At 41.5% G+C, this 26,340-nt stretch overlaps 1 protein-coding gene and 1 long non-coding RNA gene across 3 annotated transcripts in view; one reads left to right on the top strand and one right to left on the bottom strand.

Annotated features, from left to right (window-relative positions):
• UNC5C (unc-5 netrin receptor C) overlaps positions 1-26,340 on the bottom strand; it is a 261,113-nt gene that overhangs the window by 222,836 nt on the left and 11,937 nt on the right. The window lies entirely within an intron of this gene.
• LOC114017166 (uncharacterized) overlaps positions 3,611-26,340 on the top strand; it is a 31,951-nt gene continuing 9,221 nt past the window's right edge. The window contains exons 1-3 of the long non-coding RNA XR_003562056.2: positions 3,611-4,154; positions 14,368-14,442; positions 23,191-23,240. This is a non-coding gene — a long non-coding RNA (uncharacterized LOC114017166). The remainder of the gene's footprint in view (positions 4,155-14,367; positions 14,443-23,190; positions 23,241-26,340) is intronic.

The raw sequence follows: 26,340 nt of genomic DNA, 5'->3' as shown, positions 1-26,340 counted from the left end.
TCTTCCTTCTGAGCCCACTTTATTTTTTTTATTTACCTAATCCTCTTCTTTGACTTTCTATTTTTACAATGCAAATACACTTTCAGGTCTCCATTTCTTTAAAAAAAAAAAAAAAAACAACTAATCAACCAACCCTGATAGCATTTCCCCTCATCATGAACTACAGACCTCTCTTCTCCATGTCTCACCCCTTAGCTTGTTGGGAACACAGTTCATACAGGAGCTCAGAAGTTAAAACAGTTGAAATGAGGTTAGGGAATGAGGTCAGATGGAGAAATCCCCATTGCTACTCAATGCAGACAGTTTTCATTACGGTAAAGTGGTGCTAAGAACAGGTCTGAGTACGAAGCACTGTCAGTACCAAGACTCCTATCACTTGGAATCAGTTCATGAACTTTCCTAGTGCAGACAGAGACTTAAAACCACACTTCTGTGATCTTCTTTGGAAAAAAAGAAAGAAAAAGAAAGAAAAAGGGGGGGCGGGGGGAAGATGGGGAGACGAGACCATGTGAAATATTTATAGAGCCATGAATCGGTTTATCTGGAGGGTAGGTAAGATAAACAAGTATGCCATATATCAGGTTGTATTTTGGAATGTAAGAATCTACTGTCTTTTGCATGCTATCCAGCTCTTATCCATGAATTATTTTATAAGACTAGAGTGAAATTTTCATTAAGCATTTGGGGATTTAAGGAATCATTTGTGTGTATTAAAATCAATATTAACTTGTACTGTTCACTGGCAAGTCACTCTAATAGCATTACACAAAATGTTTTCAACCATACTGAATGAGTGATGATGGTATAAACCAGTTTTGAGGAAACTTTGATTGCATTAAGTGCAGGATTGTTATTTTATTCTTAAACAGTCTTTACCAGTATCAAAGGGATATAATTGAAATATGTTGCAATGATTTCAAATGTTGATGGCTGCTGACATGATTTTACAAACATGCAGACAGAAATTAGGATAGCACAGGCTATTACGGCTACAAATAAAACTTTTAAGCAATTCAGGAATACATTAAAGGAAAGCAGAACACTCAGAGGACCGAGTGGCTGACTGTCACGGCTTCTGAAGAATAGGTAATGACAGATAGTGCAGCACAGCAACAGCACGCTTGCTGCCAGGCAGAGCAGGTCTGGAAGAGCCAACAGTCTCCCCACACCCCAATCATTACAGGTAACACCTGTAGAACCAGGATTCTGACTGGACTGCGCAGCCACAAAACTCCCAGGGAACTTTCAAGATTTGACCACCACTTTCCATGGTGGCTGAAGCGTTTCACCCCTGCCTTGCCAAGCCCTGGGCCTGAGCGGGTTTACTCCCAGGACAGGACAGTGGTCTACACAGTGTTCCCAAAGTTCCTGAATGCTGAATCTTGCTCTACTGTGAGCGCTCCATGTGACATTGAACATGGGTGCCAGCTGGGGCCACCTGCCGTAACAGAGGGACGGCAGCATTGCTTCCCCTGCCTTGTGGCAGAAAGGGAAGAATCAGCAGCTTCCCTTAAGGGTGCAAAGCCTTGAGCATTTGCTAAGCATATATATACTTATGATATATGATAGCATATGCAAAGCATACTATCAACACGGTGCCAATAATGAAACTATTCTCACTGCAGCAAGATGGAAATTACTTTCTGTATTTGTGCATTCCTTATTATTGTATAAATATGTGTGCATATATATATATATATGTAAAAAGGTAACTTTATATCTAGATGTAGATATAAAATAAAATCTCCAAGAACACCTGAAACATGCAGAAGAGTATCTTTATCACCCCTACAAGAGTCTCATCAGGATCCACACCAAGCACCCTTTTACACTTTCGGGTCTTCTCTTCTGGGCTAGCCAATCAACAGAGACACTAAGTAACCTCTACCCAATGCTTCTCTACAGTGTTTTTCTCCAGCATGATCCTTTATGCCTTCTCACAGTACAAAAACAGCTTACAAAAATGTTGATGTTTTTGATGGATTTGCACTTTGCATGCTATACAAATATGTTAGGGTGTTGGTTTTTTTTTTTTTTGTGGTGTGGTTTTTCCTGTTAAAGATTTCCAGGACCTAGAGGTTTTTTTACACTGCTCTGTGGTATATGCTGCTGAGATATGTATTATACACAAAATTAATGATAGGCTGTTTCACTTTGGTTTTAAATCTAGGCTTCTCTGAGTTCATCCTCAAAGGAATAAACAAACTCCCTCCCCAAATTATTAACAAATAATGTATACTGTGGCCAGATTTTCAAATTGCTCTAAATTGCACAGTAACATTGATTTGAATGCTGTTACAGCAATTTACATCACTGCAAGACCTGACTGAAATGCATATTTCAGACAGTTTAGTAATACTGGTACAGGCTGTTCCCATTTGTTTATTTAATAGCCAAAGTTAAGTGTAAATTTGCAAATAATAAATGTGTTAATGACTATATTTATATGCACATGCTTCTATCAAAACTTCTAACGAGGCCTGAAGCACAATAATAAACCGTCAACAAAGCTGAATATTGAAGCCAGAGTGTAAGAGCAGACATCTTCCCACACTCACTCACAAATGCAGACACTTCCAGAGAAAGCAGAGCCAGGTGGGTGGGGAGAAAGGGCAGATTTCAGGGGACCATACAGACCACTGTCGGTGTTTTGGGAGCACCATACCCTCCCATCGTAGCAGTCTTCTTGTGGTCCAGCACTGGCTGCAGTAGGGGTAGGAGGGGTTGGCACGGGGGTTGCTGCCTCAGGTTAAATCATGCATCTTTCTAGGACTAAATACAGGACAGGGGCAGACAAAGGCATACATGTTTAGACTATCCAAATAGATACAGCTTTAAAATATCATTTTTATATTAGTTAATTATTAGTCTAATAATTATCATTCGACTTCTCAAAGACCTGTTACCTGTAAGAACAAAGCTCCCAACACCTCAGACCACAAAATCCTAACTGCACAGACAGACAAGCAATCCTTGCAACCTTTTCAGTTAAGTAAAGTTTTATCTCATTAGTAGAAAATTAAATCAAAGCATGTACTTATGCTTAAGTGGACAGCTAAGGATGGTGTAGAACTCATTCCTGCTCAGCCATCCCCAAATTCAATGCATCAGCCAAGCAGTTGCATCCATGCGTTCCTAGCCCCATGAATTACTGCATTTTTCAAGTCATAAAGAAAGGATTTGTTTCCTTTCCATAACAACATAAAGTTGTTATGTCTATGTTGGTATCTTAACTTCCTTTAGAAAGTTACAAGACATTCCATAGAATGTGAAAAAGAAATAGGAGTAACTCTCTAGCTGTTTTGGGTTTTTTATTGTTAAAGACGACTAGAAATTCCAATTAAAACATCCATATGGATGAATCCAAAACATACACGCAAAAACACCGCGATCAAAACGTCAGTCATTACTTTTTTTCCAGGCTTTTAAAATCTCGGATTCACCGAATGCAAGGGATTGACGGCAATAGTTGTAATCCTCATTGCTAATCACCTTCTGATTGCTATGGAAGTAGTTTCATCAGGGATTTAGTGGAAGCATTAAAAGGCTTAAATGTTTCTCAATACTAAAGCTTCATTAGAAGGCTAGCAGCACAACTGCTACACTTTTCCAAGCAACGGGTGCATAAAATCACACGCTCCTCTCCGAACCTGCCGGAGCAGCGGGACCCGAACGGGCGGCACCGGCAGCCGCAGCCCGAGCCGCCCCCTGGCTCCCGGGGTGGGCCGCTAGAGGGCGCCCTGGCCGCGGCGTGGCGGAGCCCCGCGCCCCTCCCGCTCCCGGGCGGGCACCTCGGGCAGCGCCGGGCCAGGGACCGCCAGCCACGGCCTGTGAGCATCGTTATCATCATCATCATCATCGCTGTTGTTGTTATTGTTGGTATCGTTATTGTTATTGTTGTTATTATCATCACCATTTTTACCATCATCACCACGATCATTATTTTAATTTTCACTGTCGTTGCTTTGTGCGTTCGGTTTGCTCCTTCCCCCTGCGCAGCGTGACAATGCGGCCCAACAGCGATTCAGAGCCAAAGCTCGAAATGGGGAGGATTCTGCAGAACTTCCACCACACAACTTCACAGCAGCGTTAACACAGGCAACCTCAGCAATGAATGACGAGCAAGTGGCTTCAGAAGGATGCGAAAAGCCCAGGTACGTTAGCAGAATGAAGTCAGTATGCCCCAAACTTGATGTAATGCACTCCGAGACCAGCCTTAGCATTTTCATAACTCAATTTGCCTCTACTCTGACAGAGATGTATAGTATTGTTATGCAAAGAAGAAAAGCGGTTGTGTTGGTGTCAGGGACAATTAAGGTCTGTGCTCCAGTGCCCATTAGCTGAGTGATTCTGAGCTGCTGGAAAGGTTTAGTCATTCCTGTGGGGGATAAAGGACATGGATACTCTGTCTGTGGATATTGATTAAGAAGGACGCAAACAGCAGCTAGAATACTTTTTCAGTGACATAGAAGTTAATGATTTAGCGATTCATAGAAGAAAAGCTGCCGTGCCACTTTTGGTAATTGTTTGCATTGCAGATAGTGCAAGTGAAGTGACCTTGTCAAATTAGCAAAAGCCCAGAGCACCATACAGCAGGTAACTTGCTGGTAAATTACAGTCATGAGTTTATCAATAAGTGAATGTCTGTGTGCACACATGCACACACAATCTCTGTGTTTCATCCTTGCCGAGCGCACTTTCTAGGAGCTCTTTCTAGGACAGAGTAGTTAAGTGCTGGATTTCTGTTCTGCACATCCCATCCCTTGGTGAAAGATCCCAGGAAGCCCAACTCTGACTCTCTGACAGACAAGAAAACTAAATCCCACTCCCCTTCTTGTCCTCCACAAACTCAGAATATAAAAGCAAAATAATGAGACAAAACATTGGATCAATCCTTCTTGGCACCAACAGAAGCTGAAGAAGGGAGACTACCTAACTGTTGGGGACCTGCGGTGCTGTTGCAGAGCACAGTTGCTCCCCAATTTGCTTGCAAACCACAAGCAGAGCAAAGCAAATGCAAATGTGAACCAAGCTCTCAGAAAGAGTAAGAAATGGGCTCAGCTGCAGGATTACAGGCCTCAAGAGACTCTTAATGGGCTACAGAGACTGTCACCTGCAAGCAACTGGTCGGCTCAAATTCACACTGGCTGAAAGTTTTCACTGGATGATGACTTGCTGGCAGCCTGTCTGGAATAAGCCAGTGCCTTCCTATGTGCCTTAAAAAAATCACTGTTCTAATTCACACATTGCTATTGTGTCCTACATTGTGATTTTTTTTTTTTTTTTTTAATGTTTCATGCCTATCTAGTAAATTCAAAGAATATCAGTGTGGAGAGGATGCTTTCTGAAACAGTGTTGCTTAACTTTGCTGAATAAAGCCAATGGCCTGTGCATTCAAAAGCACAACTCTCGGTGCTGCTACAAGAAAAAGTATGTGAAAGCTTTTGTTCTCCCTTTTAGAAACAGCTGGGTTTTGCCACTGGATGTGTAACACGTTAGCCGTCACATGGTAAAACCCTACACAAAGCTAAGCAGAGCAGCTTTACAAGAAGTGTGGCTGAGCATCCTCCCCCCATCTTGCCCTGGGGGGGGGAAAATCATGATTTGATATTAACATGTCCACAGGGATTTTTAGCTTTTCAATTAAAGCGTTCAATGTGAACAATGTATTTCATGGTCTCCATATTTTTAACAAAGTTTTGTGATGGAACTGCCCTGTTCTTGAAGCTAATGGAAGATTTGCTGTTTAGTTCAATTACGTTCACTTTGTCCTGAAATATGTACACGTATCAGACCGTTTCTTCCCAGCACCCACCACACCTCTCTCTGAAACACAGCAATTTATGAAGATGTCTAAGTAACAAGCTGGAGTGGGACTCAAACATTTTTCCTAAATGCTTTTCATTATTTGCACTTAACTCACTTGTGTGACTCCAGTTTCATTTCAGTGGCATTATACCTATGCAAAACTGAAGTACCATTGAGATAAATGAAGCCCAAGACTTTTAAAATCCTATCCTGGTTTCATGAGGGATTAATTAAGGTACCTCAGGAGCACTGGGTACTCAATCTCTTCCTTTTTCTTAACTCTAATTAAAGAAAATCTTTCAGCTAAAAGCACAACTTCTTTGGTATGGGTTACTCATATTCTCCTCCCTCCCCCTGAAAATATACAGTGTTAAGCATGTAAATCATACTGAACATTACCAATCTAAAAGGAAGTGACAGATGACTGTGACTGCCATTAAATGTTTATTGCATCCCTGCCATGTAATGCAATTAGATGGCAAGGAACATGTAATGTGTATTGCTCTGGTGGGAGAATGGAGAAATTATTGGATTTTCTCTCTTAATCTATTTATATCTTGCAGTGGGGGCATTAGGTAGATTAAGCTAGGGACAGTGCCCCCATTCAGTATGCTAAGTAGTGTTTGTCACTCATTGCATTATATGGCAATAACAGCTGTAAGAGTTGCGCAAATTGCAATAATACTGAATCAGAGGAAAAGTGGCTGAAGTCATCTTCTGCTACCAAAGTACTCTCTTAGCACCCATTCTTAAGAGTTTCTCTCAAATAAGAGGGAAAATGCTTGAAAAATAAGAACCACACTAAGTCTGGTAAATTATTTATTTCTAGGGACTGGTCCTACAAGAATATGAACTTGTGTGATGTGTTGCTTTAGTAAAATACCACTGTGCTTCTTTAGCAGTGCTTTATATGCAGGTAATTCTTCAGCCTCTGTTGAGGCTGAAAACTTCAAAGCTTAATGAATTCAGCTTCACAGTGGCTTCTGGAGGTCAGCAAGTTAAAAAGGATTGTCATGTTAAAGTGGGGACATGAAGCCATTAGACAGTACAAGTACAAAATAACAAATGGGCGGACATGCAAGCAGGATTCAACCCACTGTTGCAGCTTTACTATTGATGCACGCCCTGCATCATTCAAAAATTACACCTTTTTATCTCTGCAAACTCCAGCTCAGACCCTATATTTTTCTCAAGCACTTCTAACACTGAATTGTCAGCCCAGCTTCTGCAGCAAGCTCTGTTGGGGCAGAGGAGTGGTTACGTGGCTGTGGCTTCTGCCACACCATAGCCATGGGACCACATCCCACTCTGTGGTGGTCTGAACCCAGAAGTCTCAAAGGCTCAATACGGATGTGTCAGCAGGGGAGGGTGGTCCAAAAGTTAATTAATCCTTTGAACATCTCATCTCAAAACTGTCCTCGCAGTTTTGCTAATTCAGGCTTCTTCGGCAGATTTCTAGGGTTTCCTGACTCAAACCTAGTGATGGCTGCTAATGACAAGCTAAGTGGCCAGCTGTGGCTCCTTAATACAACCTCACATAATTGCTGCTCTAGCATCCTTCTCCTCCAGCACTTGCATTCATTCGTCTGAGGTAATGGATAGGTAGCCCTAGAATCCAACAGCCTTTGTTCGTGCACGGATAGATTTAACATGGTCAGGAAGAATACAAGGCTTCTCTGAGACATCCTGCTGATGCACTTTGACTCTACACTGCAGCAGCACCGTTAAAAGTGTATCTCTCTCTGAGGCTTAAGTCAGCACTTGCTCCCCATGTTGGAGCACTGGGCTTAGCCCAGCACAGACCCCAGTGCCCACATGCTTATCCTGAGCCCACATCACCTCAGGTTTGCTCTGCATGTGCGGGAGCATGTCTGGGATTTCTGAAGCCCTGTTCCACTGCTCATCATGCTGCAATAAGCTCTGCTGTAGTTTCCTAGAAAAGTGTGGGAGGATGTAGCCATCTGCCCGGGCACATGGCAGAAGGCACTGGAAGACTCCTCCTCCTTACACGACAGCCTGCATCCTCTATAAACACGTACCAGGGAAAATGAAACTGAACCCCCAAGTAAAGCCATGGCTGCCAACCCAGTGTCACAGTACAAACAGTATAATTTATCTTGTTAACTGCTTCAAACAGTTTTCCCTTCAGTCCTACCACTCTCTAACCTCCTCACCCACCCCATCCCCTCACACAAGACACTGTGCTGCATTCACAGCCATGACTAACACCCGAGAGCCTTGAATCATCTCCAAAGGCTGTGTGGCTTTGCATTTGGTGACAGAGAATTTGCAGCCCTGCTAGCACTGAATGTGGCAGCAACTCACACATGGAAGGACTCAAGCTGCTGCTCTCGCTGATTGCTGATGCTTGGGGTAACACTTTGAGTTGCTACCACCTCCTTCAGTACAAAAAGTCAGGCAATGGAGAAAAGTCTATGCAAAGTCCTATGTCACTGAATCTTTGTTGGGCAGGCTGGCAGTACTGTATTACTCTTGTTGCTGCCATATGTGATATTTCAGGGGGATTAAAGATACTCCCCTTTAGTAACAGATCTAGGCCAGAAACTCAGAAAACAATGAGGACTATTCTGAACTCACAGCTTGGCCCAAGGAATTTGAGAACCATGCCTAAATGGAGCTTCAACCCAAAATTCCTATTGATACATTAACAAACTCACAGGAGCAGCAAAGACCTTCCATGGAGCCTTCTGCACCTCTCCAAGACTGAAGGATGATAAGGGTGGAAAGCTCCTCTCCTGGGGGTGGGCAATTACCAGGTGAGACCGCCAAGTCCAAACCATTCTGCTGCTTTCTAAGGGCTTTGTAGCAACACAGTTTTCACACCTTTTTCTCTGTCGGGTGAAACACCTGAATTGCTCCGTCTGATGATGGGTTATACACTCACAGTGAAAATCCCAGTCCTTCCCACAGTCTTATTTTTACATTGAGCATAGGAACGCTAAAAGTTTCTGACTGACACCTTTTCATTAAAGGGAGAAAAAACCACACACATCTATCAAATCTCTAGACATAATAATAATGTAATATGATTATTGCTAAAAATAAGATCAATTTATGGTACAAAAATCAATTCTAGCAATTTCCACTGCTAGATATATTGCTTTTATGTCCTTTTGTGTACAGTACTTCAACTAACTGAAAACTGACACTCAAAAGTTCTCATATGAACAGCTCGCCTTTTCAAGAAAATAATGTTCAAAATGAAAAAGAAAAAAAAGTGTTTTCTCAAGCTGTTAAAGTGGACCAAATGGAGCCCTCCTGGAAAAGACTGCAATATAACGTCAGTAAAGCTGCAGTTGCTTGTACTGGGTCAGAAGCTGTCCACACAGAAAGGCTCAGTCTCCTCCTGTTTCCTAGGGCTCCGGTAATTTGATGGCAGATAACTAATCTGTAAGCTATACAGGCAAAGCACATATTTTCTTGAATTAAGACAAAGGAAACTCAATCCGTCTGCCTCTCAAATTTGGGAGATTAATAGTATTATGATGGGAAGGTTTTATTACTACACACAAATCAGGCTTGGAAAAGCAAGGAGTGGAATAATACTCCTACAGTGCCAGTGAAATACCATTTTGAAAATTGGCAAGTCATTGTATTTTGATATTTATTGGCACTGTGGAGCATCTGCAAGCCAGTCATGCTATCTGATAATCTTTTTGGTATTTGATAATATGGTACTAAAGGCACAAGTGAACAAAAGGAAGCCAGGGAATTATTTGTGAACTATACAACAGTAATTAAGCCTTAGAATTAGTTGGGAGAGGAGAGTATTAGGCTTCAAAATTGCTCTACTGAGTAAAATATTTGTCTTCAATGTCAAACACATTTATTCAACTGAATCGTGCAGATCTACTTCCAAGCTTTGAGACTTTATGCCTACTGAAGGGCCTGAATACTGACTCCAGCTGAAGATGAAAGTGTTTACCATGCACTCACAGCTGAATCCTCAAGCCCCTTTCATTCCCCAACTTCAGCAGCCAGGCAGGACTGCAAAAATGAAATCCCTATTCTTTACGTACAGGAATATCCTGGTTTATGTAATCACACATAAGAAATACTTCTTTCCCTGGCTCCTTGTTTGACAGTAGGCTTCTGTAGGTATATGTTTACTACATATTCAATCTTGTTTCTACTGAAGCCAGTTTATAAAGATCCCACTAACTTCGCGTAGAGCTGTCAGACAGTAAATGTTTGTTACAGACTGCTAAAATGGACTGATTTACATCTTATACAGGAGGCGTCCATTAGAGTACAGATCTAACTGAAAATAAGAGGAATTATGGGCAACCAAGAGAGGAATTTCATTGTGAAACTGATGCAAGGGACTATAAAACATCTGGAAGATGTTAGCAACTCTACTGGCTGCAATCACAGAGCATGCTATCTCTGCTCTGAGAGCTGATTCTCCTTGACTTAAAGGGGGAAGAAAAAGTCAAGAGAGATAGCAGATGTGTTGTTACTCAGCATAAGCTGGCACTCCTCATGCAAGCACTGATAAAATACCAGAGGGAGGCTCTGGCTGCGCTAGTTCTCCGAAGGGGAGACAGACAGCCTAAGCTCCTTTCTGCCAGGTCTGAGCGTCACCACTAAGTCACTCAAGAAACACGGCATGTGCTCAATCCCAATACATCGAGCACTGCACAGCCTCCCACTGCTCATCACCCCTGCAGGTACTCTTGAGAGGGGAGGAACTGGTCTCTGCTTCTGACTTACCCTCTTTCTCCACCCCCATGCTTACTTTCAAAAAGAAAAGATTTATGTGAGGTCTCACAGATTTTACTGCTTTTATATTTTTTTCCTCCCTCAGAGAGATTTTAGATGCTTAGACACTTTTCTCTAAAGAGATATTTGCAATCATAAAAGAATAATGTATGTTCAGGTAGAATGCCTAGCATGACGGTAGAGGCAGAGTGTGGTAGAAGAAATGGTTACAGCTGGAGAGCACACTAACGTGTTTCAGTTGCTTTTGTGTGTCCTCCAATTTTCTCCTGTGCCCTCAGGTATACAAATTCAAGCAAGCTAAAAATCAGCACTCCCTGCCTTGTTCTGAAAGGCAAACTCTGCTCTGCCATTGAAATGGACTTTTTGGTTGTGGTTGTGTTTTGGGTTTTTTTTAAAGTAGAAGTGCATCATGAAAACGTCCTGTACAGGGCTCGTTCACGTGTAGCTTCATGTCAGTGTTCCCTGAATACACTGGGTAAAGTCCTGTCCCTGCCGATGCTAATGGAGGTCCTTCCACCAGCTGCTGTTGGTGCAGTGTTTGGCCCCTGGAGAGTCCTTTCTCCCCTGCGTGCCATCACCCCTGCTTCAGGAGCCAGCCCTGCTTGACAAAACTTCTCTACTCTACCTGCACCAGGCTACTGATGTTCCTTTTAACTTGTTTCCTAAGAAAAATCTGCCTTTTATGTGCAGCGTAAGTCAAAGGTGGTAACAGAGATGTTCAGATTTATGTTTCCCGAAAACCAGTAACTCGAACTTGCATTTTGAAATAACCACAGTAATTCTGATTGGTGCTGAAAACTGGCAGCAAGAAGATAAAGTAATGGCAAAAAATGAATTATCACATTCTTCTTTACAAGTTATATACCGCCTTATTTCTTTCTTATTTTCATTTACAATCTGATCTGAATATTATTCAGCTATGTTTGCCAGTATTCACAGAATTATTTTCATGGAAAGCTTTTATGTACACTTTACTCTCAAACTCTTTGTGTTGGCAATATACCATTTCACCTGGCAAGGAATACAAGAGACTAAGAAGCATTCCTGCTTCCTAGCACTAGAAAAATGGTAAATCATAAGCATGCTGCTGACACCCCCCTGATATGCAATACATTTTTAACACAAATTTTCAGACAAAGTATAGCACACCACAATTCAATGGACTTTCAGGACTCACAAGTAATTTCAATACTACCTTATCCAGATGCTGAAAAATAGTGGATAGGACTACCGAGAGTCATCGAAATTAAAGCTAGTGACATACTGACAAATATGCTAATCCACATTAACACTTCTGTTTTGCTCTGGGAGATAAAAAGCATTACAACTAATGAATGACAGCATCAGCCTTATCAACAATGTCCAGAGAAGCAACAAAATATTTGGATAGCTGTTCGGGCAGGTTCTGAAAATAGTCTGCAGAATTCAGCCAGAAACTTAAAAAAAGGTTGCTGGGGATGTTTTTTTTAGGGAGATAGGTTGGTCTCCTGACTTGCAAGACCACTGCCAGAGGCAAACCTGCCACTCTGTCAGGACCATCCTTAAAAATGATGGGCAGAAACAAAGTATGACAGTGAAAGGCATGCAAATTAACTGAAGGTTTTAGAAACTTCAAGAAGATTCAAATTTGAATCCAGAATATTTGGAAGAAGGTAGGGGAGGAAGGAGCTGGGGAACGAGGCAGAGATTAACTTTTGAAAATTGTTTCTTGTAGTCATAGGAAGAAGAAGAAGAAAGTGGAAGGAAAGGCTAAGGCTATGCTAGAGCAAATTTAACATGCTTTAACATATTTCTACTTCCATTTGTTTTACACTTGGGGAATAGTGAGAACAGACAGCTAAACTGGATGCTCTTTAAATATGAAGCAGAGAGCAAATCCTAGCGGCATTTCTTTTTAAAAAGGAAGAAAAAAAATCCAGTTCTCAATTACACATTTTCATTGGTCAAGTCTACATACAAAATAGTTTACACAACACCCCAGTGTTGCCTGCATGTATTTCTGTAGTCAGAGAGCAAGCCAGCAGCAGAACTCTTTTGGCTGGGAGACTCAAAATGACTGGAAAGCTCTGGCTCCTGGGTCCGGCTTCCATCACACCCTCTACTGATCCAAACTTGCCAATGAAGCCTTGAGAATAAGCATGCACGCATGAGGAATTTCCTGAACTTTTAAAAAGTAGCATTTTTTTTTAATCTTGCTACATATGCAAACATAACTAACATAATGCTTGCAAGAGATGAAGGCAGCAAAATTTGCCGGTACGTAACCAGGAATGGATGCTTCTCTCCTCATTCTCCCAAAAGCTCCCCTCCTGACAAGAAAGGTTAGGATACAACAGAGTAGAATAGGTCAGAAGTGACCTACAAAGATCATCTAGTCCGACTGTCTGCACACTTCAGTGCTGACCAAAAGTTTAAGCAAATTATTAAGGGCATTGTCCAAATGCCTCTTAACCACTGACAGTCATGGGGCATCAATCACCTCTCCAGGAAACCTGTTCCAGTGTTTGACCATCTTCTCTGTATGTTCTGGAGACTCAGGTTGTCTGAAGGCATCGTTTAATATTCCACACTGCAAACCAGTACCAGGTCTGGTCTGTTGTTCCTCACAATAGACACCCTGACTGTTCTGTTGCATCTTTTCAATACCTTCCCATGAAACAACGAAGAGGCACTTGTGAGGAACATTTTTCAATATTTATACCTGTATGCATCAAGATGCAGCACTCTTGTATGCTTAAAGAGAAAAAAAAAAAAATAGTTTCTAGGACTGCAAGGCACATTTAACTCCTGTATCATTAGCCCCCACTGGAAGCCCTGTGAGTAAGAATCAATGGGAAATGGTACCTCCTGCACATCGTGTCCAATGGACAGCAATGAGAAAAAACTGCTGCTTGCTACATCATGTGTCTATGTCGTGGCATGAATCTATGAAACTTCAGTCCACAGTTCTTCTCCAGAGTACATCTACCTTTTCTTGACTTCTAATGCCCATTTAAATGGTGCTAATACATTCCTGAGAACATAAATCCACCATTCTGCTACTGAGATATGCCTTTACAGTATGAGAAAACCTAGAAAGCATCACTCCAGAAAACTGTTTCTGTCCCTATACTTGAGTTTCAGTATGTTATTAATACACAACTGACTAATTTAATAATTCAAAATATTCTACAGAAAGACAAAACTGTTATGGAAAGCACAGCATCTCCATGTCACCCAAAGTGGGCAGATGTATTAGATACATAATTCCAGTTCCTCAGCTCAAGCATTTGCTCTACCATGTATAAATTAAGTGAAGCAGATTTATTGGCAGTATAAAGTACTGCACCATATATTAATTGACTGAAACAGATTTGCTATATGCTATGCAGACAAATGCTGTTTTCAAATCTAAGACAATATAAGTATGTGCAATAATCCAAATATCAAAGCAAGATTTAGAGTGGTAAACTATATAATAAAATACATTTAAGATCAGCACAAAATTTTAAAGTGTTTTTCCTACTCTGTGCAAATGAATGACATTTCTGAATTCACACCTATGCGAAGGACCCATACAAAATCTCAATGATGCTGAATTCCTACTACAATGGTTTAAGAAAGACATAAGTGATGTGTAAGTCACTCATCACCCATTAAAAATTACAATATTACACCAAAGAGAACGGAATGTCCTTAGGACAATATAAAAAACCTGCAGTTTTATTTTCCCCTATTTTTATCAGCAGTTTAAATTCTTCAGTAATCTGACCTTGAATGTAACAGACAAGTAAAAGGCAGTCCTGACCATTTTAACCTGAACAATGTTTTGCACAGGGGCAGAATAAGAGTGTCTGTGTGGAAGTCCTGGTCAGGTTACTTGAAGAGCAGCCAGGTAGTAGACAGCCCAAGGTAAGTGCAACTCACCATTCTTCCCCTCCTTTCAATTTGTGCAGTACATACTACAGCATTTGGGAGGAATAACCTAATATCCACAGGTTATATAGCTTCCCGATTCAGAAGAAAATGGGGAAGAAAAAAAAAAAAAAAAAAAAAAAGGGGGAAAAAAAAAAGAAAAAAGGGAAGGGAAGGAACACAAATCTTCCTGTGCCAGGTAAAACCAATACCAAAAAAGTAACAACCACAAAAAGACATGAAAGTTGTTCTGAGATACTTTGCTTCACTATTTTTTGAACTCTGTGTTCAGGGAAGACCACAAGATGAACTTCAATGGTAAACCCCTGCCTAGTTGTTTGCACACAAGCAGCAGAAATACAACATGGGCCAAAAAATCCAACTGCATCTTGGCCAAAACCAAGTCCAGTTTCTCCAGCTATCAGTTTCAGAAGTGTGTAGCACAGGCTATCCCTGCAGTGTGAATCACAAGAGCAGAATTCACTTTACGGTGCCACCGAGAACCAACCCTCCATGTCTGAGCAGCAAAGCTGCGCACAGCACCAAGAGCACTGCTTTTGCTGCAGAGCAGGAATTTTGGGTTTGCATGACCTTCTGCAGAAGGTGCAGGGCTCAGCTGGCCTCCCACAGGAAAATCATGCACCTTCTTACAGCAAAGGCGCAAAGCGTTGCCTGCCACAGCAGTGCCAGTCACCAGTACCTGGGTGGTCCTACAGGGACAGCTCCTACAGGATAAGCTCATCAGGGTGTCCTGGAGAGGCTGCGCTTAACACCCAAGTTGTTACACAAAGCCTGCACAACGCCATGCAGAGGGGAGGAGAGGGAGCAAGAGATGATGGAGTTCATGCACGGGCAGGGATGCTTTTGCATGAAACACGGGGAGGGTTAATCACAGCCAGAAAGGTAGGGATACTTTAAAGGCTGGTGCAACAGAGTCCCATTTTGTAGCTAATAATGATTTATATGAAGCTTGAACTCTTCTTCCACACTTCCAAAAAGCAACAGGTTCTTTAACCGCTTGTCCAAAATACGTTGCCTTCTCAGCTGTTGTTATGAGTCCATTTTTCTTCCCAGACCAGTCAAATGAGTGCAAGTGCTTAGGACCCAAGCTTTAACCCCTGCTTCTGAACTTGTAGGGAATGCAGTTTGCCTTTGAAAGCGTATTTTGTACCAGTACTGCTGTACCCCCATGGTACTTCACAGTGCAGGAAATCGTCATTTCTGGGATTCAAATACCCATTTGGACTCAAAAGTATGTAACAAAGTAGTAACAAAGATATACTCAAATTCAACAGCAGGCTGAAACCTCATTTAGCCTGGAGAAGTCAGCAGCTCCACCCTGTCCAGGGAAGTCCTCAATATCAAAGGAAAGATAAAAACAGACAGCCTTGTAACATGGGTAATCACTTCTTCCACAAAGCAATAAATGCCAAAGCACCGGTAAGAGTTTCTGATTGTGAACAGATTCTGAGACTGATGGGAAGGGCTGGATGGGAGGAGCCGGTGGAACCAGGGGTAAGGTGCAGCCCATCCAGAGAGCAGGGGCAAAGCTTTCAGAAATGGTTGATGATTTTGCCCAACTCCACCACAGGACAGCTGAAGCACCATACCTGCTTAGGAAGCCCCAGAAACTGCTTTAAGAGGAGCAGAACGCCTTTAGGTCAGTAGTTATTTTTTTCCCTTTGAATTGTGTTACCTCCTTTCCCCATCATAAATTAGTCACTTTGGCAATCTGCAGAAGCCAGAAAGAGGGCTAGGCAGCAACATCTGTGACAAAGGCCTCATAACAGGTTTTATTTTACTGATAGATAAATCATCAGCACTCGGCACAGATATTTGGCAGGTGCACTCACCTGCAAGCACGCAGAGGCTGGTGTGCACAGTTCAGGGACAAAGAAAACTGAAGGACCAGGAGAGCAAATGTGGCCATCACTACCTGGCAGCCAAAGGCCTCCTCTGGCTGCTACATGCTCCTGCCTTTGCTTGGTACTGCAAGGCACTGACAGCTAAAAACTGCTTTGTTTGCGCTCATTTCTATTGTCAGCTAGACTGTGCAGAAGCTTTTTCAGACAGCTGATAACCCTCTCTCCTACCACCCCAGCCTGGCCACCAAAGCCATTGCACACTCTCTCAAGCACACTCCCAGAAAGGAAAAGTAGCCATTTCTGGAGCATGCCCTGTGTTTGCAAAGGGTTGATAAATCCCAAATATCTCTCTTCATCTTTGCAACCATCCATTTGTCGTCTTCTTTCTCCATCTATCCAGTTATCCGTCTTCTTTTTCAATGTTTGCTGTTACAAAACTGGGAGTGCCTGACTTCTTGGAAAAGTACTTCCTGGAAATGTACCTGGAGAGAGTGTATAAAACTGTGCTTACTCCTTATATTATTACTGGAGTGCCAGGGTCCAAATACTTCTCGGCATCCTTTAACCCTAAATGCTCATTTGATCAATAAATAGAAAAATTCAGTAGCTTAGCTGAAGTAGAAACTAAATATTAGCAGCCATCAGCATGTCTTTAACTTTCCAATATATAAATCTACTTACTGACGTACTGACATCTCCAAGCTGCAAGGAAGTTCAACTGAAATGTTCAGTTAAAAGGAAAATAACCAAACTCTTATTTCTTGCTGTTACTTATATAATAAAACAAAAGGTAACATGCCTGCCTGTCTCTCCGATTCACTTTTATCCTGCAACGCATTTTAGGAATATTGTTCAGGCAACCCTGCAGTTTTCTTACAGCACCTCACAAGGTTACTCCAGCCGCTTTCTGGGGGTGCTCTCACCCAGGGAGAGTCAACCAATGGATTTTCTAGATACATCTTCCAAAGGAGAAAAAGACAATCTAATGTATGGCAGATCTCTGTCCTCCAGTGCAGATAACCACTTTATAAACACCAGAGCCTGAACAGTCATTACTCAAAATCCAAACCAGTAACAGAACCTGTACTATGACTTAAAAAATACAAAAAGAAGAACTGAGTTGTACCTGTTTCATGAGCTGAGAAATGCAGCAACATCTAGCCCTTATTTTCATGACAGCTAATAGAAGTGCAAGAGCCAAGCCGAAGACCGCTTCTGGGTTTTGGGATGTATCTCTTTACAGACTGATTTTGTAGTGCTCTGAAGGCAACTGGAGCTCCAGACCCAGAAGCAAAGCCATTCACCCTCTGGGCACAGGCAAAGTCTTGATGCTACATGATGCCCCTCTGGCAACTCCAGACCACCATCTCTAGTCCAACCCACCCTCTTGAAACACAACTGGTGCCTGAGACAGGGGCAAAGTGAGGGCATTTCTCTGCTGCACCAAGACCCTGAGGGACTTCCAGCTGTGCAGATTTGAAGCATGCAGCATTGCAGATGGCTCCTTCATGTGAAACCCAGCACAGCCACCCACCAGAATGCAGTCCCCGTGGGGCATGGAGGCAGTGGTGGAGCAGCATCACCTCACTTTCCCTGCTAAAATGGTCTTGGATATGCTCTGGGAAGACTGTCCATCCAGCAGGAAGGAAGGAGGCTTTTACTAGGGCAGTGAGTAATAGAAAAGCCATGTGAGGGGTGTCATTAGAGTCACGCAAACTCATGCACTCAGGTGAGGAGGCTGGAAAAAAGCACATGGCATGGAGCAAACTGAGGAGGGCTGGTCCTCAGAGGCACCAGCAAAGCAGGACTGGCGGCTCTATGGGACAGGGCTCCTCCAACTGGGCTTTTGCAGCCAGACACTGTTCTCACCGCTGGTCTGTGGAGCCAAAAATCGGGATTAGAAGCCCCACTCCTAATTTTGTCTGTATCTAATTTTGCCTGTATCTAATTTTGCTGACCATCTGATGAGGACTTTACCCAAGCAGCAAAGAGGAGACGGGCCAGCAGCAGTTAGGCTGGTCCCAAACCAGACTGTGGTCTAAAAACCCAGCACCCGCTTCCTACATTCTCCATGGCCTTTTGATGAAAACAAGCAACACCCACCATTTTCATACCACAAATTACTTCCATGTTTTCTGTGAGCCCACCAAAGGGGAATTCCTGTGCCTGCTTGCTCCCCAAGTCCTGCCTCCTGCTCCTCTGGTTTCCATCTAAAAAAGGAGATAATTATACTTGCCTCTCTCCAATATGTTTTTCCTACTGCAAATAAAAACTTGCAACATTCTCTCAAAGGCTTCTCATAAACATGATCTGAGCTTTCACTATGCAAATGCGTCCTTTCTCAGGGGGCATTAGCTTTCAACTTCATAGCCAAGATGGCCTTCATTAATTTAAGTGGTATAAAAAGAAAATATGTTTAAGAAAGTAATGTAGAATGAAATAATACACTGAAAATTCTTCCCAAATTTTATTATGAATACTTTTTAAGTTAGTGGATAATTTTTTAATCCAATGTTATCATGTTTAATGTTCTACCAAGCCAATTCTGTAGACACACCCAGCTCTTTACGTTTCTTCCTCTGTTAACATAATATACTGACTGGGTCACATACAACTACTGTTTATTTTAACTTTGCAAAATTGTTCCCAGCTTCATATTTTAGAGGAAAAATGGTCCATTTTGGTACATTTCCAGAATAAATCCTGCCTGTTCTTTTAAAGTGGGACAGACTCTTGACACACCACCATTGTGACTGCAGAAGGCATTTCTGGTATGCATAACCTGTGACTGCCTTCCCTGCTTGTTTTCATAGTGATAAATATGTGGTACCATTAGGCAGGAAAACAAAGTATTCCCAAAAAATCTCTGCTAAGCACATTTTGGAGTTAACGGGTTAGTATAGATACATCATGCTCTCTTTCTGTGCTAAGAGGTATTTAATGCCATGAAATTCACTCACTCCCACATAATTTAAACCACCAAAATGGAATATTGTATTTTTCCTTTTCTGCACATGTAAAAAGAGCAGGCAGTCCTGCCAAAGTTAACTATACAATCTTGTTAGGCTTCTATAGATTTCATTAATGCCTCATAAAAGAGAATCAATAAAACTCCTTGCACATCGATATTAAAAAATGACCTTTCGATCTGCTCTTTAAGATACAAAAAAAAAGTAATCAATAGACATCATGAAAACTCCTCTGATGAGAGCTCCTGCAACAGGGAGTTTAGATTAAGAATTCTTCAGAGAAGTTATGTTCTTGCTCTGAACTCCTTCCTAAGGGACTGTTGCTGATCTTGTTGGGAAACTTTCGTGGGACTACTCATTTTAGGCCACAACATTGCAAAGCTGCATATTAGAGGCACGGGATTACTCACACACTGAAACACAGATGCTTGCAGAATTGTTGTCACACTTCAAAGGTTAATGGGACTGCTCACAAGAGAAAGAATTTTTACGGAATTGTGCCTTTACTGCCATTTATGCTCTAGATTTTCCTTTGACATTTTTCCAGAAGTATGAAACCCCACAATGCTTAAATTGACTTTGTCAGTTCCATTTATGTAATTTACAGCTTAGTGTACCCAGCAAGCACACCAAAATGACACCTATCTCAGCATCCCAACAGGAAAGTCACTGATAACAAATGGCTCTGCCCTGGCAGTGGCATTAGCACTCAAAACCAAGGGCCTTATCCATGGTCTTTCCACCAAGACTTCCCACCTATTTTGCTCCAAATTCCTCACTCAGACAGCCTGTGGAATTCCATTTTATGTTGTCTTTGGGTTTTACAGTTTCCTGTTGCATTCAAAGATAATAACGACCCTCTGATATCTATTTTAGTGGCCAGATGCCACTATTCAGAAGATTGTTCTAAGTGCTTCCCTTGCACTTCTGCAAGATTTCTCAGGTGGGTAAGGAACAGCTTCAAATTAAAAAAAAAAAACCAACACACACACAAAAAACCCACAAACAAACAAACAAACAAAAAAAAAAACCAACACCACAAACCAAACCAAACAACAACATCATCAAGAAATAACGTGGTGGCAATATTAAATTTTTGTCTCACTTTTAAAGTACCTCTACTATTTAATATGCCTCATAGCCACAGTATCATAGACAGTTCATATAGACAACGACACATTTATTTGAAACTAACCAAACAAACAAAACCCCCCAAACTTAAGTTCATGTGAGTTTTCTTTTGTTTTTTAAGGATTTCTTCCTCCCTACTTGCCTCAGCTCATACCGAATCATCTTCCAGCCTGAACTGAGGATCCAGAAGTCTTTCCCAAAGCAGCATTTGCCTCTTCTTTCTTTATGGGCACCTGCTGCTGGTAATTCCCAGCCTGTCTCTTAACTGCTTCCCCTGTTTTATATCAGGGCCACATTCAGTCCACTTGACTGCAAACAGCTACCGGGGAGAGGCAGCTGCGTGGGCCCTCATAGGCATCAGGCAGGACCAGTCCACCTTGTGCGTGCTGGTGTTCCAACAAAACAGAGTGTTTGCTTTATTACCATCTTCCCTTTCTTGCGTCAAGTAGCATCACGCATAACATGCTTTGGTAACCTTTAAACAGACCGTCTGCGTGCATTTGTGTCTGTCTTGTGGTTTTGAAGTGGCTAGTAAATACATACTACCCTGCTCCTGCCTTTCTCCAGCCTCGAATCCCACAGATAAGTTTGTTTGTGTCCCAAGTTTTCATGACAGAGAAAAGAATGTTTAGTCTATACCTTGTGCTTATAAATACATATTCTGGGGGAAAGAGGATGCTTTAAGTTCTTTATATAGTGCAGTATTTGTCTTACCACCCAGGAAAATAGGAATAGATACTGCAGTGTATTCAGAACTCTTAATTCTCCAAAGAAATGCATTTTTTCCGCTGCTAATCATTAATACTTGAAACAACTAATCCTAATGTTAATTTTTATATGTTTTAATTTTCTATTGCCTCCTTTGAGAGAAGACAATGAGGAAAATCAAGGGGGTTTTTTGGTTTTGTAAATATGCCCTAAGATGATAAAAAGTGACCAGTCATTGCCGTACATAAGAAGATGACCTCAATGGTACAGAGACCTACTAAGAAAAGTTCATCTCAGCTTTTGATCAGAAGTAGGTGGTTGGTTGGTTGAGAACAAACAACTGCAGAGTACGGGCAACGTGAACATACAGCCTTTTCATTGCAATTACTAAGTCTGCAGAGGCTTTGCATCAGTGGGATGGTGGGTGCTTGCAAAAACTTCCAAGGCAAAAATTCTTTTTAAAAATAAAAAGCCCCAAACAACTCGTAGTCATAAAACAGCATTTTACCCAATAAATGCCATTCTAGATGGTTATCTTTTCCTTAGGCTCTCTTAAGTGGGACAAGATCTTGTAAAGATACAGACATTTTCCTCCTCATTTTAGCGGCAAAGAATCTCTTTGTTAGCACCAGGATCACTCACTGATGTATTTTGCAGTGTCTGCTCTTTTTTTTTTTTTTTTTCCCTCTCATTTTTTAAAAAGTGTTCTTAAGAGCCATGGAAATTTTTTCTGTCCAAACAGACAAGATAGAAATCTCTCCACCATGAATACGGCCTTACAGAAATCCTAACTGTTAACAACCCTCAGCTGGTGCAGAGCTGAGGCACTCACTGACCTCGGGGAAGTGTGTTGGTTTACACAAAATGAGAGGCTCAGCTGCAAATACATTTTAGGAAGGCTGGCTCTTCCACTTAGAAAGTTCACCTATCTGAACATAATCAGAAGTTTCAAAACCTAGAGCCTGTGGACTGAAATTTATTAGGAACAGATGGGAGTAAGTGGCATACGCAATTTACCTGTGCACCTAAATACAGTTATATATATTTATAAGCATAAATAAACCAGATGGTATCCATTTCCTCACTAATCAAAGCACCTTTGGCCTTCTCAAATTCCAGACCTACACTGCTACATGGGTTTCATACACAAAGTTATATCTGGTGTGATAGCCCTCAAGTCACGAAAATTCGGTGTTGTACAAATGCTCATTAATAGTTTTGGCTCCTATAGGAAGACTTATGCTGCCCATTAGGTAATGGCAGCAGCTGAAATCTAAAGGTCACATCACTTAATATGAAACAACCCAGCATGTGATAAACAACCCAGAGCACAAGTCAGGTAAGCTCTTTATCCTTGCAGGTAAGTACATCTTCCCAAACAGTATTTCATGGTCAGTGAGACATTTCCTTGGCAAGAGACCTTTAAGTGGGCTTGTGGGAAGGAAACGCATAGGCTTACATAAGCTATTTCAGTCCAGAAATTCCTTGTGGTTAGGTAATTATATATACTAATAACTTTCCAATGACAGTGTCTGGATGCAGCCCGCACATACACATAACAAAGCAATTTAATATTGTTCATACACTGCAGTGTTCTCAAGCAATGACTCACACTTCAGTGCAAGTTCTCATACTACAGAAAGCTAAGAATTGGGACTTCAGCTTTCCAAAAATCTGAGTACTGCATTAGGGAACCCCTGTGATCTCTCTGAAGACAACAAACTGCTACATTTTATAGTAACACCTTTGCAAATCAGCCATGTATCGCTAGGTACCCATAGGATGTTGATGGGACTTGATACTGATTGCAAGTTTCAAGAGACACCACGTGTCATTATACTGATCAAAATACCCTGATGTATCTTAAAACACTGACCATCTAAAAGAAAGGCAAAGTTAGATGAACTCTGATCATTAAAAGAGTATGGTTTGGGTTTAGGTTGCTTGGGTGGGGCGTGGGGGGTGGGGTGTTTTTTTCTTAAGGATTGTCTTAAGCAAAACCTTCCCTGGTACATTTATTTCCATATCTGCACAAGTGATAATAAAGGCCTGCATTTCTATTTATTTTTCAGGTGCCATTTCAGAAAATAAGCAATACAGCGGTTTTTACATCACACTATGGGTAAGAATTACTTTGCTTTAAACAAACTAAACTTCAGTAGCTGACAAAAAGTAATCAATAATGGTTTAAGATTAATTTTGACCTTATAGACCATATGATAAAGACAATTCCCCACTAATGTACTTCTGTAGAAGTGCTAACACTCATAGCTCAAAACAATGACTTTTGACAAGAGCAATGAGACTTTCTTTCTTTTGATGTACATAGAGAAGAAATAGAAAAAGAAGCAAACACAATAGAAAGTCCTTACAATTTTTTAGTCAAATAAGAGCCCTTTTTGTAACTTGGAAGTCAGAAATGCATTTGTATAAGCCCACCAAATTCCAAAATGCCTACATATTGTAACAGCAGAACACTTGGGAAAATCACGTTCAAGTCATACACATCACTGAGCGCTGGTGCCACCAGAACATCCCAAAAGTTTTGCTTGATCCAGGCTTGTGCTTTCATAGACGACCACACGCAGTCATTTGCTGTCCTTAACTAACTGCTGAAAATATTATTGGCAGCTTAGTGTGCCAGTTATGCCACAGATCCTCATCTGCCTCCTACAAAAAAAACCCAACTTCTGCTGAGCTACGTAAAAGGCTTTTCCCCCCTCCGGCATGGGTCCTTCCCACGGGCTGCAGCCCCTCAGGATAAGCCTGCCCCAGCCCGGGCTCTCCAGAGGCTGCAGGGAGATCTCAGCTCCATCACCCGGTGCACCACCTCCTCCTCCTCCCCACAAGGGCCACCGTGCAGACCCCATCCCCACTGCCAGCACTGGGTACCTGCACCCAGCGTGGGGGAACAGCTGAGACACCCTGCAGGTCCCTTCTGTCCCATGCCCAGGGGCTCCCTTTGCAGGGACACACACCTTGGGGAGCCGAACATGTCCACAGGCTTTGTTTATCCCCTCAACGAAGTACATGTGGGGGAATCTTCAGCAACATTTCCTAACGTCATCACCTGCCTGATAATTTAGTTGTGCTTTTTATTTGGGGGGATGGGGTCCTAAGCTTGAAAGGCTCATAGCTCAGAGGAGACAGCATTCATGAAGGACATTGGCACAGTTTTGGAGACTACTTATTTCTTCAGAGAGTGCAATGGCCAAAACATCTGAAAATTTATGTCAACTTTGGTAAGGGAATCCAACTGCAGAACAAGGGTAAAAAAAAATTCCCAAAGCAAACATTTTTCAAATTTGTCTTTCAAAATAGTATTTGGGTTACTGTATTTTATTTTAGTGGTTAAAGAACATTTCCAAGTAAACAAAAACTATAAAATGTTTTGTTTTGAACAACTGTTTTTTAAGGTCTTTGTTTGGGGCAGAGGAAAATGACTTGAGGGATGATTACAAATCTTTTCTCAGAATTCCAAGGCCTTCTGCTGAACTGGGCAAACTACACACAGAGCCCTAACTTTCAAAGACTGTTTAGTAGCCTTATGAAACCCCAAATATTCTGGGGTAGACAGACTACCAGTCTCTTTTTCCTCTTTCTGTTTAAATACAGACTCAAAGCCTTTCCAGAAAGAGGGAGTCCAGCATATTCAGAGTCCCATCAGTCACCCAGCACTTCACTACAAAACTGGCTCCTGGTCACCTTCAGTTTTCACATCCCTTTACGTGCCTGAAAGAGCTGCTGCTTCTAATATTTATGTATGTGTTTCAGGCTTAGTATACAATATATGGACATCCAGTCAGATAAAAATAGAAAAACTTTGAGAAAGACAAAGAGTATTGGCACTGCAATGACTTTTCTAATGAAAAATACTCACGGCTGTATTAGAGCAATTGTCTTGTGCCAATGCGAATGGCGTCAGTTTTGTTAGCTCCAGCATAATTCAATTACATCATTCTCCCAACTCATGAACACGTATGTATTTACTTTTTTATAATCTAATCCAATAATTATTTTATTAATAACTTTCAGGCAAAGTAGTGCAAGAGATTAGGAAATAACATACAGGAAAAGTCACTTTTGACCTATGTTTTATCCTTAAAACCCAAAAGTGGATTTGGTATTAAAATCAAAGCATTCTAAGTATATTGTGAAATATTTACAGCTGTTATTACTGCCTGATTTGTGTGTGCCAGAGACCAGATTATTCAGACTGGTTTCACAAGCAATATGTCTGCAAACAGGATTTTGTTTGGTAATTATATTAAACATGTCCATATAAGCTTGGAATTAATTACAAATGGTATTTTACTGTACTTGATAAAAGCCCTAAGCAGCAAGAACTAATGATGGCAAAAAGGTCTTCTCTCATTTTCAATAAAGCTTTCCATGTGAAAATCTGTCAACATGAAAAAGTTACTGCTTGTAATTAAAACCAGGCTTTAGTTCAGTAATATGTTTACATGTTATGTTCCAGAAGGGAGAAAAAATGAAATTGAATTACTCTTCTTAAACCCTGTGGTTCACAAACACACGATCTGCTCTGGGCACGCTACTGATGTCAACCTCCTTCAGCTTGGGAAGACAAAAAAATTCAAGTTCAGCCTCACAACACATTTGAGTTTTGCATTACTAACACAATTTCTTAAGAGTTTAAGTGAGCCCTCCAGATGTGTTCACAGGATTTTTGCAGTGGGTATGTCTACCAACATCAGGCATTTAAGCTCTACTCCTGTCAGTACTTGTACAAGGTTTCACTAATGGATGGATGATGGCAAAGAGGAGGCAGAGGAGCTTACAGTAATACTTCACCATACTTGGGAGCATGTCAGTAAGCAACTAATTACCCCTGTTTCCAGCTCTCGCTTTAACTTACTAAGCAACCCTTCCCCTGTCTCCACGATGGCTTTAGAGCGTAGGATCTACTTTCAAAGCTGACTTCAAAGTGACTTCTCAGAATTAGACAGATTGCCAAACCAGGTGCTAAACTGTGCTTCAGTGGTTTCCAAGACCACAGTACTAGGACACAGTCTGCTGGCTGCTTTTGAAGATTAATAACAAGTTCATCACCTGTCATGCTTCTCTTTACCAAGCACATGCCATTTTTTCACTATACTAAACTCTCTTTTTGAAACACTGAGATGGGTAGGTGCTATGTGTTGCACCAACGGTTAACTAGAATTTAAGGTCATAGGCATACAAACACTGTATTGACACTG

The sequence above is a fragment of the Falco cherrug genome, chromosome 1 (assembly GCF_023634085.1).
Source record: "Falco cherrug isolate bFalChe1 chromosome 1, bFalChe1.pri, whole genome shotgun sequence".
Taxonomy (NCBI): domain Eukaryota; kingdom Metazoa; phylum Chordata; class Aves; order Falconiformes; family Falconidae; genus Falco; species Falco cherrug.
This window is presented reverse-complemented; position numbering and strand designations above follow the sequence as displayed.